At 36.5% G+C, this 17,509-nt stretch overlaps 1 pseudogene; it reads left to right on the forward strand.

The window, feature by feature from the left end:
• The first annotated feature begins 11,938 nt into the window (after positions 1-11,938).
• LOC101612123 lies at positions 11,939-15,200 on the forward strand (annotated as a pseudogene).
• Positions 15,201-17,509: the final 2,309 nt, after the last annotated feature.

A 17,509-nucleotide genomic window follows, 5' to 3' on the forward strand; every position in this document is an offset into this window, starting at 1 on the left:
GACATTTAGGTCAATCTTGATCATAATCAATCCTGAAGAGTTTACTTGTTGATCCCTAGGTCAGCTTAAAAACTAACATTTCAAGTAATTTGCCAAAAATTACACATTACACACTTATAATTTTGTTATTTCCCCATTATGTTTTATTAAAATTAGTAGAGTCTGTAAAGAAAGTTGTAAATATTTAGTTTTTATAATTTAGAGGAGAATTATGAAGGTGCCAGCAACCTGCTGACAGAAAATAAACATGATGGTCAAACTGTACAGCATTTTTCTGAAGTAACATATATTTGGGGGTACCAAACTTATGTAGTTTAAACTACTTGGTGTGAGACAGCTTTTTGAAATACTCAGGAAATTGTTATATTTGGTTAAGATTGAAATAAACAAGATAGCTATTTCGCTTCCCCTTACTTATGTTATAGGGTTAGTTATACAAACTTTGTCAAATTTTGTTTCAGTTAACAGAAATTTCAGATCCTTTGCATTACCTGTTTTCCTTAGTCACTGAAAGAATATACTGAATTTGGAATTTCATCTTGTATTTTGGGATGTTTTGTTAGTTCCAGGTTTCAGCTTTGTTTGAAGATAACTTAGTTCTAAATCCCAGGAAGAAACACTGATGAAACAAGGACACTGGTCTCTTTGTCCTGTGACAGAGGACTAGAGTTGATTTTGATTAAGAATACACATTCCAAGCTATCAATGTCAATTATATAATGTATTAAGTTTTGAATCTTAACTGAGAACTATGCATTTCAGCCAAGCACTCCAGCTAGATTGACTAGAACATCTTACAGCCATAATCACCTTAGCAAAGACAAACTGTGGCTTAGTATAGATTTTTTTTCCTTGTTTTAGGCTAAGATGCTAACTAAATAATCTCCCAGCTGACAAAAAGAAATGAAGTGTGATACTTAGATTTTTGATTAGGTACTTAGCTATTTGAAACACATATTATAATATTCATATTCAGCACAAATTTAACATGAAATGCATATAGCTCTAATGACAAAGAGTATGCATAATGCATATTTATAAGCCTGTTGTACAATATTTAAATGCATCAATAAGAACAAATTTTTCATTATACTATGCACGTTCATTTCCCGATAGCTTGCGGAACCATTTGCAATGCTCCCTCTATTATTTAAACTAGATTTCCATATTTGTCCTGATAAGTAAACATGCTACCCTATTAATTTAACTTCAAGATTCCAGTTCACTAGACAGCTTAATGTTCTTGTTAACAATTGCTCTTTCCCTTTGTAATAAAACTGCAGATTTATGAAATCTTGTAGTATGAATATAGATTTATTACTGAAGTAAAGCTGTTAATATACGAATGTACTCAGCTCCTCAGAGCACACACTTAATGAAACATACAGTTAACTAATATACTAGAAAAACTTTGAAAATGAGATTAACTATCTGAGTGCAATATAAGCACTGGCTTGAGAAATGACACATTTTTAACAAATAAGCTGTGTATTCTTTTTATGCATGTGCTTCTGTGTCTGTGTGTGTGTGTGTGTGTGTGTGTGTGTGTGTGTGTGTGTGCATGCAGATGCATGAAGGATTTATGCACTTATATGGATATGCATATAGAAGCCAAAGGACACAGCCATGGGGACTGTTGCTCAGTAACCTTCCACATTCCTTGACACCTAGCCTTTCATTGGTCTAGAGCTAACTGAATAGACTAGACTGGCTGTCCAGTTAGTCTCAATGATCATGCTGCCTCTGCTCTACACTGCTGGGATTATAGGTATACACCACCATGCCAGACATTTTTGCATGGGTACTGGAAAATAAATTAAGGTCCTCATAGTTACATGACAAGCACTTTACTAATTGTGTTAACTCCCTAGCCCCTGAGACTGTTCTTTATAAGTCAGTATAAGCAGGAGATGGGTCAGTGGAATAAATGCTTCCAACCTAAGTGGTAAGTACTGAGCTTGGATCCTTAGAACCCATGTATATCCACACAGTGTCATAAATGCCTGTACTCCTAGCAGACAGAAAGATACAGGAAATCTCCTAGAAGCTCTCAGAGTAGCTACCCTGGCATATGATGGGCCCTGTCTCAAGCAAGGTAGAAGGGAAAGACCTGGAACTATGTTGCCATCCTACCTCCCATGCTTCCTGTGAAATGTACATCCACACAAACAAATACATGTTTATTTTCCATTAGGTTTTCTCCTTTGACTATTCCTATTTTAATCTTTTGTGTACGTGTATGTATGATGTGTGTGTATATGTGAGCATGTATTTGGAAAATAAGGAAAGTTGATACTGTAATTTGGGTTAATTTTCAAAAGGTGGAAAATCAAGGCAATATTTTATTGAGCATAGAACATATATGACATCAACCATGGGTGTTTTATCAAGGCAGTTATATAATATGTAACAGTGGGCATATAGCTATACCCATGGAAGAGTGCATCCATTTAACATAACAAAAGTGTCTTAAGTGTCTCAAAAAATAACTTAGAAAACATAGATTGCAGTAGGTTTTTATCCTCCTGAGTTTACTTTAAATAAATTTTATAGTCATGTATCAATTTACTTTTGGGGAAAAAAGTAATGCTGACATTTTATGTGTTTCTATGGCTTATTTTATATGGGTTATATGGAATTTAATATTTAAAAAGTTATCCACATATATTGAGCTCAAAGATTTAATTCTAGACCAACAAGAACAAAATGCTATTGCTACCAGTCCTTCAATTTCATAAATTGTTACCTATATAAAGTACCTTACTCATATATTGACTACTTCCATCACTTCCCTCCCAAATGGTAACTCTGATTGATTATAGGTGGTGCTTAGATGAGTATTCCCATAGAAAGTTGAATTTCTACTTTATCTTCTATAGACAAAATGTGAAATGAAAAATTGTCCAAATGATTCCTAGTTGTTCTAATGTGTTTTATGCATTCATATTACTTTTAGGAAACAAAATGTTATATTATGGTTATGATCTGAGATTTTAAATTTAAAGGAAAAAAAAAAACATAAGGCCTTAAAAATGGTACTTGAAAAATAAGAATTTAGTTGAAAATATTTTTCCAATTTTGGAGTTTGCAGTTGGGATCTAACATGTTCTGAGAAACTGGGAAACAGAAAGAAAGAAGAAGGTACATGCTGATTTGACTGGCACATTTACCCTACTTCTAGTATCGCATGGAGTTCAGGCGTTGGGTAAGAATGAATAAGACTGCACATTTTAGAGACTTTTAATCTCTTGACTCTAAGAAGAAATTTATGTACCATAAGACACATGAATAGAATACTGCCTTCATATGTTGTGAGTTTGCTCATTTTCCAGTGAAGGTTTCCTACAGGTTTGTTATAAGCTTCTCAAGGAAAAAAAAAAAAAAAAAACTTTCACTTTCTTCCTTATTCTCACCTCCAATCTCTATCTCAGAGTAGAAGAAGGAAGCTAAGGAAGATTGTTAATAGACTAACTTTACTAGTAGTAATGTAAGAGGATATGCCTCCTATAGCAATGGAAAATGGTAACACTTTCATCGCATTTTCATTTTGAGACCCTTTGTATATGGAGTAAAAAGGTACTATGATTCTGTCATTGTTTCCTACCATTTCATCTCCACAGATAGTCACTTGGTCTTTTCTTCAAATGAAATCTTTGGGAAGCATTAATACCTCAACACTTTTCATTGCATATTTCAAAGCTTCTTAATTGTTATTGTATTTGTAGCACAGTAGAAACTGAGACTAAAAGATTCCCATTTCAACATCATGTTACACTGATATACTTATCACCAGCACTGACATTTTATGTCTTAATCCCCTTTTACACAAATCTTCACTCTATGAAATAAAGCACCTAAACAAAAGTGTTGGCTGTCATTTGATCATTTTTTTCTTTTATTCATTTCTAGCATTATAGATGGATCCAATTTTAATAAAAACTTAGGGATTATGAAATTCCACTTATAATTAACATGCAAAAAATGAAAGTATAATCTTAGTAAAGGTGTGGCCTCATCTTTGAATGTTGAGGTGGCTCATGTTGTATGAGGAAGAAGAGCAGCTACAGGATGAACAAAAGACACAATTATAACACTTTTTCAAGGTGCTATAAATGGACCTCAAAAGTATGCCCATATTCTGACTCCTACAACTCCTGGGTATGACCTTCTTGGAACAAAATGCTTCACAATTATATTTGGGATTTAATATATTTTTTAATTTTGTTTGCTTTTATTTTTATTTATTTGAGAACAACAGACAGAGAAAGAGGCAGATCCAGAGAGGGAGAGAGAGAGAGAGAGAAAGAGAGAGAGAGAGAATGGGTGTGCCAGGGCCTTCAGCCACTGCAAATGAACTCCAGATGCGTGGGCCCTCTTGTGCATCTGGCTAACATGGGTCCTGGGGAATCGAGCCTCGAACTGGGGTCCTTAGGCTTCTCAGGCAAGCGCTTAACCACTAAGCCATCTCTCCAGCCCTAATATTTTTTACTTATGAGAGAGACAGAGAGAGAGAAGAGAGCGAGCACATGGGCACATCAGGGAATCTAGCCACTGCAAACAAACTCCAAATTATGTGCAACTTTGGGCATCTGGCTTATGTGGGTACTGGGGAATTGATCCTGGGTCCTTAGGCATCACTGACAAGTGCTTTAAACACAAGCCATCTCTGTAGCCCATAGTTGGGGTTTTGAGATGACACTGTTCTGCATTCTCTGAGTAGCACCTCAATTCAATGATGAATCCCTTATAAGAGATACACAGGGAATGAGTAAAAGACAAAAGTTATAAAAGAAACAGACAGCATTATGGTGACACAAATACAAAGGGTGCTGTCACAGAATAACCCAGAAGATGCATTAGAGGACTTTGAACTTTCCGCTCCACAAATCCAGTGACCCTATCCATAGCTGTGCTTGAGTCTGCTCATGCTAGGATAACAAAATAACTCACATTGGTTATAGACAATTGAAATATGTGGCCGTTGGGAAATCTGAGATCAAACCCTTAGCATCTGGTAAGGGATTGCATGTCCATATGGCTGAAAGTATGAACAACTCCCTCACACCTTTTCAACAAAGCACCAACAGTCCCATTTCTGGGATCTCTTCAATCATGACTTACCTACTCAATAAATACACCACCTCCTAACACTGTGACTCTGATGGTTATAACTGTCAAACTGATGGAGTAAGAATATCCTTGACTGTGTCTGTGAGGGCAACGACAGAGAGAATTAGCTAAATGGGAACACACTCAGCATGAATGTAGACAGCACCACCTTATAGGTTCATGGCCCAGAAGTTGCTAAAGAGCAAAAAAAGGAAGGCAGAAAATGCTCATACCCTCTATTTGTCCCTGGCCATGAGGATAAGGAGAGGCTTTCAGCTCTGCAATGGCATTCCTAGCATGATGAACTGTACCCTCACAAACTGTGAAATTAAATTTATCCTTCATCCATTAAATTTCTCTGCCATGGATTTTTTTTTGTCCCAGGGACCAAGAAATGACTTAAATACATTATCAACTAAGCCTCAAAACATTAACTATGGGAACTAAAGATTCATAACACAGCAACCTGTTTGTAATACCTAGTCTTGTCTTCAGAAACATTTCTGTGTCATGCAATGCCAACTTCTTGATAATTTGGTAGGGTACATGTATGACAGTGATGCAGGTACTTCAGAAAACATTCATGATAAGTATAACTTTTCTAAAGAAGAACAAAGAATGGCCCAGAAGAAATATATGTTTTATTTTTCTTTAACATGCTGAGTAAAAGATAAGTGCAACAAGCAGCTTTTCTTTTCCGCTGGCCTTTATATTGTGTGTATTTAGTCTAAGAAGAGAAAAAGAAAAGTTTAAAGGCCAAATATATTTTTTGAAAATAGCATCACATACAGCTTTAGCTCTTACTCTTTCTAAAGTTCATAATGCACACTAGTCTCCACCTTAACAGTATAGGCTGCAAAATAGGTTTAGCCACATTTCAGGTCACCACAGATAAAGTAGATTTGTAGTATAGTAGGTCAATTTTTCAGATATTGTTGCGTTAGCTACTTTTTCATAGTTGTAACCAAATATCTGACAAGAAGGAAATGAAGGAATGGATTATTTCTGCATACAGTTCCAGGTTACTGTCCATTAAGTTGGGGAAGGAATGGTGGCAAGAGCTGGAGGCAAATGGTTGCACTCAGTCCACAGTGAGGAAGCAGAGACCAATGAATGCTAGTCCTCAACCAGCTCTCTCCTCTTGATCCAGTCAAGGAACCCAGCAACAAGGAATGGTCCTGCCTACAGTTATGTTGCATCATCCCACATTGTTTAATGGGATTGTAATCAAGATAATTCTTCCCAGGCTGTGTCAGAGGCCAAAATAATCTGCATAATCCTTCACAACCATTCCCAGCAGCTAACCTTAGCCAGACAATCCTCCACAAGCAAGTCCAGCCTAGGTGATTCTAATTGATAATAAATGTAAACCACCACAATGGTGTTTTAAAATGGAAGAGAAGCTAATAATTAGTAAATTAGTATCTACAAAACTTTAAAAGTTTTTACTTGGAGCAATGATTTCTCATATGAAGTTCTATACCTTTCAGAATGTGCACAAAATACACAATCATCATTATATTTCAAAGAAAAAAAATAATTATAATAGAAATAATAATTTTATTAGAAATAAATCATATTCTGCTTAGAGGTAGAAAAAGAATGCAATTTACAAATTTTCCAATTTAAATGTATTATACATTAAGTCATTTTAAGCACAAAACTTATTCTTAGACCTACTCTAAATATAACTAAGCTTTTAATAAAAAGAAAGTAATATCAAATTTTAAATTTAATTTAAATTACTTTAAAACACTGGATTAATATCAGGGAAATGAAATATTAGGAAATGGTTTTCCATGGTAGTTACAATATAACATACTTCTATCCTCTGACCTGTGTTTGTCAAACAGATGACAGATATGAAATATGTTTTCTATGCTACAAATAACATTTACTGATGTATGTATTTTGATGATCCTGTATGGCGTCTGCTACAAAATAACATATACTAAGTATGGTAGTTTAAATGGATGTTCCACAATAGATTCAGGAGTTTTATTCAAGCTTGTAACTTGGCTAGAGGAGGTGTCACTGTGGGTGGATTCTAGGATTCATCCCCTAGGTGTTACAGGGGGCAGATTGTAATTCCAGCCTATGGTATTCAGTGCACTTTGCTTGGGGAACTTGGTGTTCCTGGAGTATACTTTCCTTTTTAAAATATTTATTTTTATTTATTTATTTGAGAGAGAGAAATGGGAGAGAGAGATAATAGGTATTCCAGGACCTCCAGCCACTGCAAATGAACTCCAGATGTGTGCACCCCTTGTGTATCTGGCTTTCGTGGGTCCTGGAGAATTTAACCTGGGTCTTTCGGCTTTGCCGGGAAGTGCCTTAATGGCTCAGTCATCTCTCCAGCCCCTGGAGTACACTTTATTATGGTGGTGGTGGTATTTCCTTTCTGTGTGGACCTGTGAAAGGGGGCCAGTTTCTTCTGCAATTATAGGACTTTCCTGGATCTGTAAGCTTCAAATAAATCCCTTTCCTCACACAAAGTATGTCTGATTTGGAGGTTCATCCCAGCTATATGAAGCTGACTATGACAGAATTGGTACCTATGAGCTTGGTACTTGCAGCTGATGGTGCCTTCCAGAATGGTAAGGCATGTTTTATGGATCATTCTCATGAAAGTTTGAAAATTCTAAATGCAGAGAGAATTGTATTTGGAGGCTTTGCTTATGAACTTTAAAAGGAAAGGAACAACTGCAGAGAACTTTTTTGGAACTGGGCCACTGGCATAAGGAATGGCTACCTTTTTCTGTCACTGAACAGAGAGTTTGATCAAGGTAACATTTGAAATGGGCTGATGTGATTAGCTAAAGGTATGGAACTGAGAGTTGTAAAATTTTAAATTAGAGAAATAAGAAAAAAGTTTAAAATTTACAAGCATTGAGACTGGTTTTCAATTACTTTTTTTTTTAATTTAATTTATTAGTTTTCTTTTCAGTAAATACAGGCAGTTTGGTACCATTATTTAGGCTCATCTGTGATCTACCCCCTCCCATTAGACCCTCCTTGTTAATGAAAATGGGTCGTGCATTGTGGAGTTAGCCCCCAGTTATTAGTATGATAAATGTCTCTGAAAATCATGACCCAACATGTAACTCTGACATTCTTTCCACCCCCTCTTCCGCAAGATTTCCCTGAGCCATGTTGGGTTCATTTTTGGTCTGCTTCAGTGCTGAGGTGTTGGGGGCCTCTGAGGCTCTGGCTCTCTGATTTGGTAGGAGTTGATTTTTCTCTGCATTGATCTCCTTCCCCTTTGTGCTGGTATCCAGTTCACAGGAAAACATCACCCTTGCTTATTTCGCCAGTTGTCCTTAGTTTCAGTTGGGCCCCTTCTGAGGTATGTTGGGGCAGCTCTCTTCTTAGGATCTGCATCTATCTGGAAAAGAGAAGCAGATTCTCCAACGGAGAGTAAGTTAGCACCCAGAAAATTGAGATAACACTTACTTTTTTGATAGACAGTTTGATAGGTGTAGGCCCTCTTATACCCCGTGATTGATGGTAGCTTGATATTGTAGAGTGGGCTTGTGTTTGGGTATGGTTCTGACTTGTTTCCCAGCTCCAGCTAAGGGTCTAGTACCACTGAGTGGATCAGTTAGCCAAATCAAGAGCAATTGATTCCTCACCATGGCTGTGTACCACCATTGCACTTGTGTGGGTATCACATCCGGTTAATTGTTGCTACTTAGGTTAAACAATGTGTTGCTTGGACAGATCTTGGTCACTTCCCCCAGTCGCCTATGTAGCGCCTTCTGGCACTAGACACGCTGACTGTCTGGGGACTGACTCTCTCCTGGCTTCCAGCCATGTCATTCCATTTTACGTGTCAGCTGCGTATGGAGTCTTCAGCAATAGGGTCTTACCACTGGCCTTTGGTGGGTCATCAATTACTCTGACAGAAGTCTGTCATTGTTTTGGGAAACCTTGTAGGTTTCTCTGATCAAAAGCTCATTGTGGATTGTAGGCCCAAGCTGGAAGTGGGGGTTACAGGTCAGTGTCCACTAAGAAATTGAGGAAAAAGATAACTAATATACAAGAGTTAGAGAGGAGAGAGATAGAGGGGAGAGGGGGAGAGGGAGGGAAGGAAGATGTAGGAGATTTAGGTCAGTCTTGATCCTACCCTCTCCAGTGTCTTGTGGTTCAGGTGTTTCCTGTAAGGGACTAGTGAAGGTTCAGTCATTTGGTCTGTCTTTTAGGAAGTAGTATTTTATGGTACCATTGCCGTTTGGGTCCGGATTACTGTTTTCCACCCTTTGATTCCCTCCCTGCCCTCCCATCCATCTTATTGTCTAGTCCATGAGGTACTTGCTGGGTATGTAAGGCATCTTGGGCAAATTCAGGTTAGGTGTTACAGATGAGTGAGACTATCTTTTGAAAGAAGTTGGCTGAAAGGCAGGAGCCAGATATGGCTATGTCCTTTTCTAATATTGGGTTAGGAACCATGAAAAATGCATGAAGTGGGTCATGAAATGCACATACTTCCAGGAACATCTGCTGAAATGCAGTAAGGTAGGCAGGGCATGATGACCCTGATAGGCCAGTGAAGCCTTTGGAAGATGGGCCATGGTTTGCAATGGAGACTCAAGGATGTTTAGATATATCAGGATTATGGAAGGGCTACCATGGAGTGCTGTTGGTTTAGGATGAAAATTTTCCCTGACTATTCAGCCCAGATGGAGGGATGGAATTGGAAAAATCCTGAGATTTGTTACTGGTCACTGGTTATGGATATTGGACTTGAGCTTTCTTGATGGTAATTGAGTTTGCAATTGTCTAGTCTCTCATTGTTATGCTTTATGACAGTTCGAAATGTTTACTCTATGCCTTTATATATTGAAAGTGTATAACTTGTTTTGATTTTACAGGAATAACAGCTAAGAAAAAGTCTTAAATTTGAGCAGAGACTTGGGAAATTTGAACTTTGTTAAGTTGGTAAAGACAATGAGGACTTTTGAAGATGGGCTGAATACAATATACAATGTGAGATAGTTATGAATCTATTGGAAACCATGGCCTGAATGTGGTAATTTGAATGACTGTCCCTAATAGATTCAGTAGTTTCATTCAAGCTTATAACTTGCCTGGAGGAGGTGTTACTGGGAATAGATCTGAATTCCTACCTCAGGTATGCAAGGAGGCCAGATTCTTCTGCCATTATGGAACTGCCCTGGATTGGTAGGCTTCAAATAAATCCCTTTCCTCCCATAAACTGTGTCTGATTTGGAGGCTCATTCCAGCAACATGAAACTGAGTACTGCAACACTACGTTTTAATGCCTTATTTTGTTAAACAATGCCATTAATTATCTCATTTAAGTAGCTAAATTACAAGTTTCATTTTTGTCGCACATTTTTTAAAGTGCTAATTTATTATTTTAAGTAAGCCAATGAGTGTTAGAAGGAATGAAGACACGTAAAGCCCATTTACAGGAAATGTTGGCATGGTTAAGTTTCTTTGTCAGTATGGGTAGACCCTGGTACCAAAATATTCAATTAAACATTATTACAAGGTGTTCTTGTGATAGCCATTGAAGAGGAAACTAAGCAAAGATGAGTATCTTTAATAAAGGCTTTTGGACAAAATATAATCTGTTGAATGCCAAAGAAATGTATAAACAAGTTCCCAAGTGTAGACATTTTGCCTCAGGATTAAAACTTAGTCCACCAGAACACAATACAGATTTCAGTCCCAATAATCATATAAACTAAGCCCAGGTATTAAGTCACTTTCTATTAGAACTCAGTGATTTGAAGCCTATAGTAAGCACTATAGTAACAAGTGTAGTGATCAAATAATAGTATCAGGTTAGATGATATGTATATCAACAAATGAATAAATGATAGGTGTATATGTGCAGAGTACAGTTTTATTCACATATAAAATAATAAATTTATGCCAATGGCTGGAGAATGAATGCAACTGGAAATAATTATATTTACCAAAGTAAGCCTGACTCAGCATAAATGAATGTCATGTGTTATTGGGATTTGAATATAAAATATTTCTCATAGGCTCATATGTCTGAATACTTGGTTCTTAGATATTAGCACAGTTTGGGAATGTTGTGGAAACTTTAGGAAGTATAGCTTTGTTGGTTGAAGTGGATTAATGTGAGTTGGGAGTATTAAAGTTTTACAGTACATCCCACTTTCTGACTTCTTCCTACCAGACAATGTAATCTCTACTCCTAGTACTGCTACCATGCCTTTTTTTCCATGAAACTTCCCCATAAAAAGATAGGCCAAAGTAAATCTTTTATTTCCTTAAGTTTTTTTTCAGGTAAGTACTTTTGATATATGTTCACATGTATATATACATATATGCGTCTGTATGCCTATATGCCTATGCATAATCATACATACACTGTATATATGTGTGTGTGTAGTCATACATATTTTGTGTATACGTGTACAATCATACATATATGAATGTTAAGAAGGAAGAAAAACTAGTGGAAGAAAGAGATGAGAGGGAAGGGGTCTCAGTGGGTGGAGAGAAAGGAATGAGTATGGTGCTAAATATGGTCAAATATATTTATAAAAAGTATCTTTATGAATTGTAACGATATGTATACATTGAATAAATACCAATAATTACAAAGAAAAAATAAAATGAAGGTTAAGTGTCTTGTTCTCTATGCATAACTTAAATTAGCCAAAATAACCTCTTTCTACTTTAAATTACTTTTTGTCAGGTATTTTGTGCTAGTAACCATAAAATATCAACTAGCAAAAGAGAAAGAAATGAATAATGATGAATCCAACATGAATCATGAACAGAAGAGATGATGCCATGAATCTCAGTCATTGGAAAGAGCAGCATCATGCAGGAGAAATTGCTTGCAAAACTACAGGATGTGAAACAAACCAAAAGTGAGCCTGACATCTGCAGTACATACAGAATCCATAAACTGCCTCACTTTCAACTGGAAAACAAGAAAATGCATGTGTCCTTCATAGTAAGTGAAAAATATTTAGTCATTAAGGGGAATTACTTACATAGATTTTCAAATAATGAATTCTGTGTTTGAAATAGGGAAGTCTAAATGATATGGGTAATCCTAAGCATAAAGGTTAGGTCTAATTAGACTTTGCTAAGCAGAGACCCTAGATTTAACTAAATCAAATTCATTACACATAAAAGAAAGAAAAAGAACCACAATATTCATCCCAAGAAGTCTCTATCACCAGTATTGTGAGATTAAAGATTATGAGATGACTCAGTTGTTAAAGGCTCTTACTTGCAAAGCCTGCTGGTCCAGGTTTAATTCTCCATAAAGCCACATGCACAAACTGGCACATGTATCTGGAGTTTCTCTGAAGTGGCAAGTGGCCCCTGTATGCTCATTCATATTCTCTCTCTCTCTCTCGCACTTTCTCTATTTTTCTTTGTATATCTGTTTACAAACATATAAATACAAATATTAAAAAAAAATATTATCATGCCTGAGATCATTTGATGCAGAAAACAGTCATAGTCAACATAACAGAAATCACTAAGCATAGATTGAGGAGGTACTGGACAAGACCCACTTGAAGGGAAGTAATAAATATGTCAAGAAACAAATACAGTACAAAGGAAAATAAACACCATTAATAGCCATGGAGTGTGGAGTTATGTTGGGGCCTGTTTAAGTCTAGTATGAAATGTATTCACCAAGTGAAAATATAATAACCATATAATAAATAGCTCTTTGTGAAAATTTTTTACATATAAGAAGCAATCTAAGTAGATAAGAAGCCACAGCTGCTTAAAGGTACCAACTAATGAAGCAAAATTAAAACAACAAAACACATGATAGGTGTTACAAATAGATCCACACTTAAATGAATACTTAATATATGAACTATATAAGACCAGAGAGCAAATGCTGAGCTATTAAAATTTGATCTGAAACAATGATTCATTCATTTTGACAAAATAAAGCATATTTCCTAACACAGAACACATAAACATTCAAGCATATTAGAAATTTGTGGAAAAGGAAAAAAAAAACATTTAAATAAAAAGGTTTAAAAATGAGTAATGAAGTCTTTCAACAGAATGGAAAAGTATTTCAAACTAGAAAAAATGTGATTATTGTCTATGTATAGGAAAATTCTATGCACAGTCTGACATAAGAATACACATTGTTAATAAAATGTTAAAATTCAAGGTAAATACTGGTAAATCTTAATTATAATGTATAATAGTGTGCATATGAATACATTTAGGCCCATTGAACTTAAAAACAGTCAAAATAAAAAAAAATTATGTCATGATATGAGAAAAAAAAGTTTATATATCTTACTAGTTTTTACTATGGGAAACCTCCCTATTCATTGGAGAATTTCAGGGATTATTTTCACTTAAACTAATTAGCATAATTTTAAGGTTCTTAAGAGAAGTTCAATGCTTACACATGGGAATAGAGGAGAAAGAGGGGGGAAGTGAAGGGTGACATGGATGATAAGAAAAAGAGAAATGGATTGAGGGAAGGAGAGAGACAAGAGTCAGAAAGAGAAAGGTCATCATTGCTTCAGAAATGTATGGAAGATGAAAAATTCCAAGATTAGCAATCATCAATATAGAGAACCCAGAAGATAAAATAGAACAGAAGTAGAAGATGTATGCCTCAATCAAGGAAAGAAGGGTAAATCTGCATCCATCTACCATTTTGGTCTACCTGAGATGTCAATGGATTTTATAATGCCCATCATTCTTTTTCAGTCAAGCTACTCAAATTTTAATCTGTGGCAGAAACACTCAGGAAGGGTCACCCAGAATACTTTTTTCCATACCAAACAAGTTTCCTTTCCTCTTTATCAGTCTAGTTGATAGATAAAATTAATCAGTACATACCCTGACAGCATTGTCTAAATAGATCCCCTAAATATTTTCTTATGACTATAAATTGACAAGATCTTTACAGAAGTTGTATTATAGTTATGAATTTAGTGCTTAAGTCCTCATTGTAAATATTCATTATTTCTCTGCTAAAATATATCAGCCTAGGAAGTTCTTCCATATTCAAAAGTGAAAATTTTCAATATTTTTTCATAGAAGTAGTGCTGGTAATACTACTAAAAGTGTGCAGATGTCATCAACAAAGAATGGATCATAGCAAATCAGTCAAGGACTATTACATAGTAAGCAAAACAGTACAGCTCAGTAGTAGAAAATTTTTCATGCTCATTAGAATAATGTGATAAACATATTCATACTATTCAAATAAGCCCAGCATACATTACTTGGGAATCCATATAAATTATAAATTATAAAATAATTAAAAGTGCAGTGCAGGCTAATGCACTATTAAGGAAAAAAACATGTGGAGAAAATTTAAGTAAATATTTACAACTTAATTTAACTATTAGTCAGAAGGTTGATAAGATAAACTGCTCACCTTAGACATATGAGGACCTGAATTCAATCCCTAGAACCTGGGTTAAAAAGCAAATATTGGGAAGGTCAGCGTGTTGAAGGTGGTGATCTTCCCACTGTGACTGTGGAGCTGCGGGCCGAGCACGCTATGCTGGCCTGAGACGGCGGGGGAGACAGACGGCCGCCTGCTGCGCGTGACAGGATCCACGATATCTTGTTCAGGATACAGACGAGTTTATTTTGCCAACTGGAGCTAATGAAACCCGAGGCAGATTTGAACTAGCCTTCTTTACCATTGGCGGATGTTGCATGACAGGGGCGGCATTTGGGGCACTGAATGGCCTTCGGCTAGGATTGAAGGAAACCCAGAACATGGCCGGGTCCAAACCAAGAAATGTACAGATTATGAATGTGGTGACTAAGCAAGGAGCCCTTTGGGCTAATACTCTAGGTTCTCTGGCTTTACTGTACAGCGCATTTGGTGTTATCACTGAGAAAACACGAGGGGCAGAAGATGACCTCAACACTGTAGCAGCTGGAACCATGACGGGCATGCTATATAAATGTCCAGGAGGTCTTCCTGGAGTCGCGCGAGGTGGCCTGGCAGGACTAACACTTACCAGTGTCTATGCACTGTATAACAAACTGGGAGCTCATGAAAGGCTCCTTGCTCCAACAGTCACTCTGAAGATGTTGCCTCCTCATGAATGGAGACACCAGTAGTCATCTAAATCAATTCAATCAGTCTGGAGTCACTTCCTTTCCTGTACCTACAACCCCTTTGAACAATTGGAGTTCTGATTTGCTGTGATGAAGATCATGGGTGGCTGGCCAGGATTGCACTCTTTGCCCTTAGTGAGTTGAAGCCAGGCCCTGTGGGGGCTCACTGAGTAATGTTTTCTCTTCTTTGGGGAGGATCTTGCATCTGTTCTCTCCTGCACCCTAACTGGAACCCACTCACTCCCTGGCTTCAGGGCATTCCTAGTGTCAGCACTTTGTCACTGTTGGGTTAATATCTGAAACTGGTACCTTGCCCTGTATTCCAAATAAAGGGTGAAATAGGAAAAAACAAAAAACAAAAAACAAAAAACAAAAAAAAAAAAACATATATTGGGCTAGAGAGATGGCTTAGCCGCTGAGGCACTTGCCTGCAAACCAAACGACAGAGATTCAATTATCCAGGACCCATGTAAGCTACATGAAGATGGTGGCACATGCATCTGGAATTCATTTGCAGTGGTTGGAGGCCCAGTATGCTCATTCTTTTCCTCTCTCTCTCTAAAATAAGTAAAAAATAAAATATTTAAAAATACCATAGAACAACAAACAGACAGGATTAAAGTAGAAACTCTCCAAGGCATAACATAGCTAAAACTGTTAACAATAGGGGAAAAAAAAGAGTGTTAACAGCAGCAAGAGAGAAATAACTTACAAAATGCAAAAGCAATCCCATCAGAGCTACATCATATTTCTCAATGGAAACCCTGAAAGCAGAAGTGTCTGGAATGGAACACTAAAAAGAGTTAAAAAACTATGGCTTCCACCCAACGTACTCTACCCAGAAAATTTATCCCTTATAATAGATGATGAAAGGAAAACTTTTCATGAAAATGTCAACTCTATGACTATGTGAACACAAACCCACACCTACAGAGAATACTTGTGGGACTATACCACAAAGAACAGTTAAACAAGCAATCTCAAGAGCCAAGAAGAGAAGATCACAATAACCAAAAATAGACTAGGCTCAACATACTACAAAACAGAAGAAAATGCTAAAGCCCATAAAACATCTCATTATGGCAGGGATTATTTCAAAACTCACTGAAATAACCTTAAATATTAATGGTCTTAACTCACCCATCAAAAGACAAAGGTTATCAGGATGGATCAAATAATTGGACCATTTTATCGGCTGTCTTCAAAAATCCCAACTCAGCACTAAAGATAGATACCTCCTCAAGGTGAAAGGATGGAAAATGATATTCTGGTTAAGTGGAAATTAAAAAAAAAAGTGGGTGTTGCTATATTAATATTGATAAAATAGACTTCAAACCAAAAGTAATCACAAAGAACAAAGAAGGTCACTACTTACTCAACGAAATGATCCAACATGCACATCACAATCATAAATATATATGCACCAAACACAGGGGCACCACAGCTTATAAAAAAAATTACTCAAAAATAAAACAGAAATAAACACCAACACCATCATAGTCAGAGACTTCAATACTCCACTATCATCAATAGACAGATTTTCCAAGCAAAAAAATCAATAGAGAAATAATAGAAATCAACAACTTCATAGATCAAGTGGACCTAACAGACCTCTACAGTACTTTCTACACCAACTTGACAGAATACACATTCTTCACAGCTTACCATGGAACCTTCTCCAAAACTGACCATACTAGGCCGTAAAATGTGCCTCCATAAAGTCAGGAAAACTGAAGTAACTTCCTGCATCATGTCAGATCACAATGCATTAAATATAGAAATTAACAACAACAGACATATCAAGAATCCCACTAACTCCTGTAGACTAAACAACACATTTTAAACAATGAATGGGTCCTGGAAGAAGTCAAAAAATAAATTGTAAAATTCCTAGAATTGAGTGATAATGAAAACACAACTTACAAAAACTTATGAGACACAATGAAGGCAGTCCTAATGGGGAAAACTCATAGCACTAAATGCCTTCATTACAAAGATAGAGAGATACCAAATTAATAACCCAACTGTCCACCTAAAGGCACTGGGAAAACAAGAATAATCCAAACCTAAGAGCTCCATGCAGAAAGAAAAAATCAAGATGAGAGTAGAAATTAGTGAATTGGAAATTAAGAAAACAATTTTATTTTTTATTTTTTATTTTTTTGGCTTTTCGAGATAGGGTCTCACTCTAGCTCAGGCTGACCTGGAATTCACTATGGAGTCTCAGGGTGGCCTTGAACTCATGGTGATCCTCCTACCTCTCCCTCCCGAGTGCTGGGATTAAAGGTGTGTGCCACCACGCCTGGCAAGT

This window comes from Jaculus jaculus, chromosome 3, assembly GCF_020740685.1.
Source record: "Jaculus jaculus isolate mJacJac1 chromosome 3, mJacJac1.mat.Y.cur, whole genome shotgun sequence".
Lineage (NCBI taxonomy): Eukaryota > Metazoa > Chordata > Mammalia > Rodentia > Dipodidae > Jaculus > Jaculus jaculus.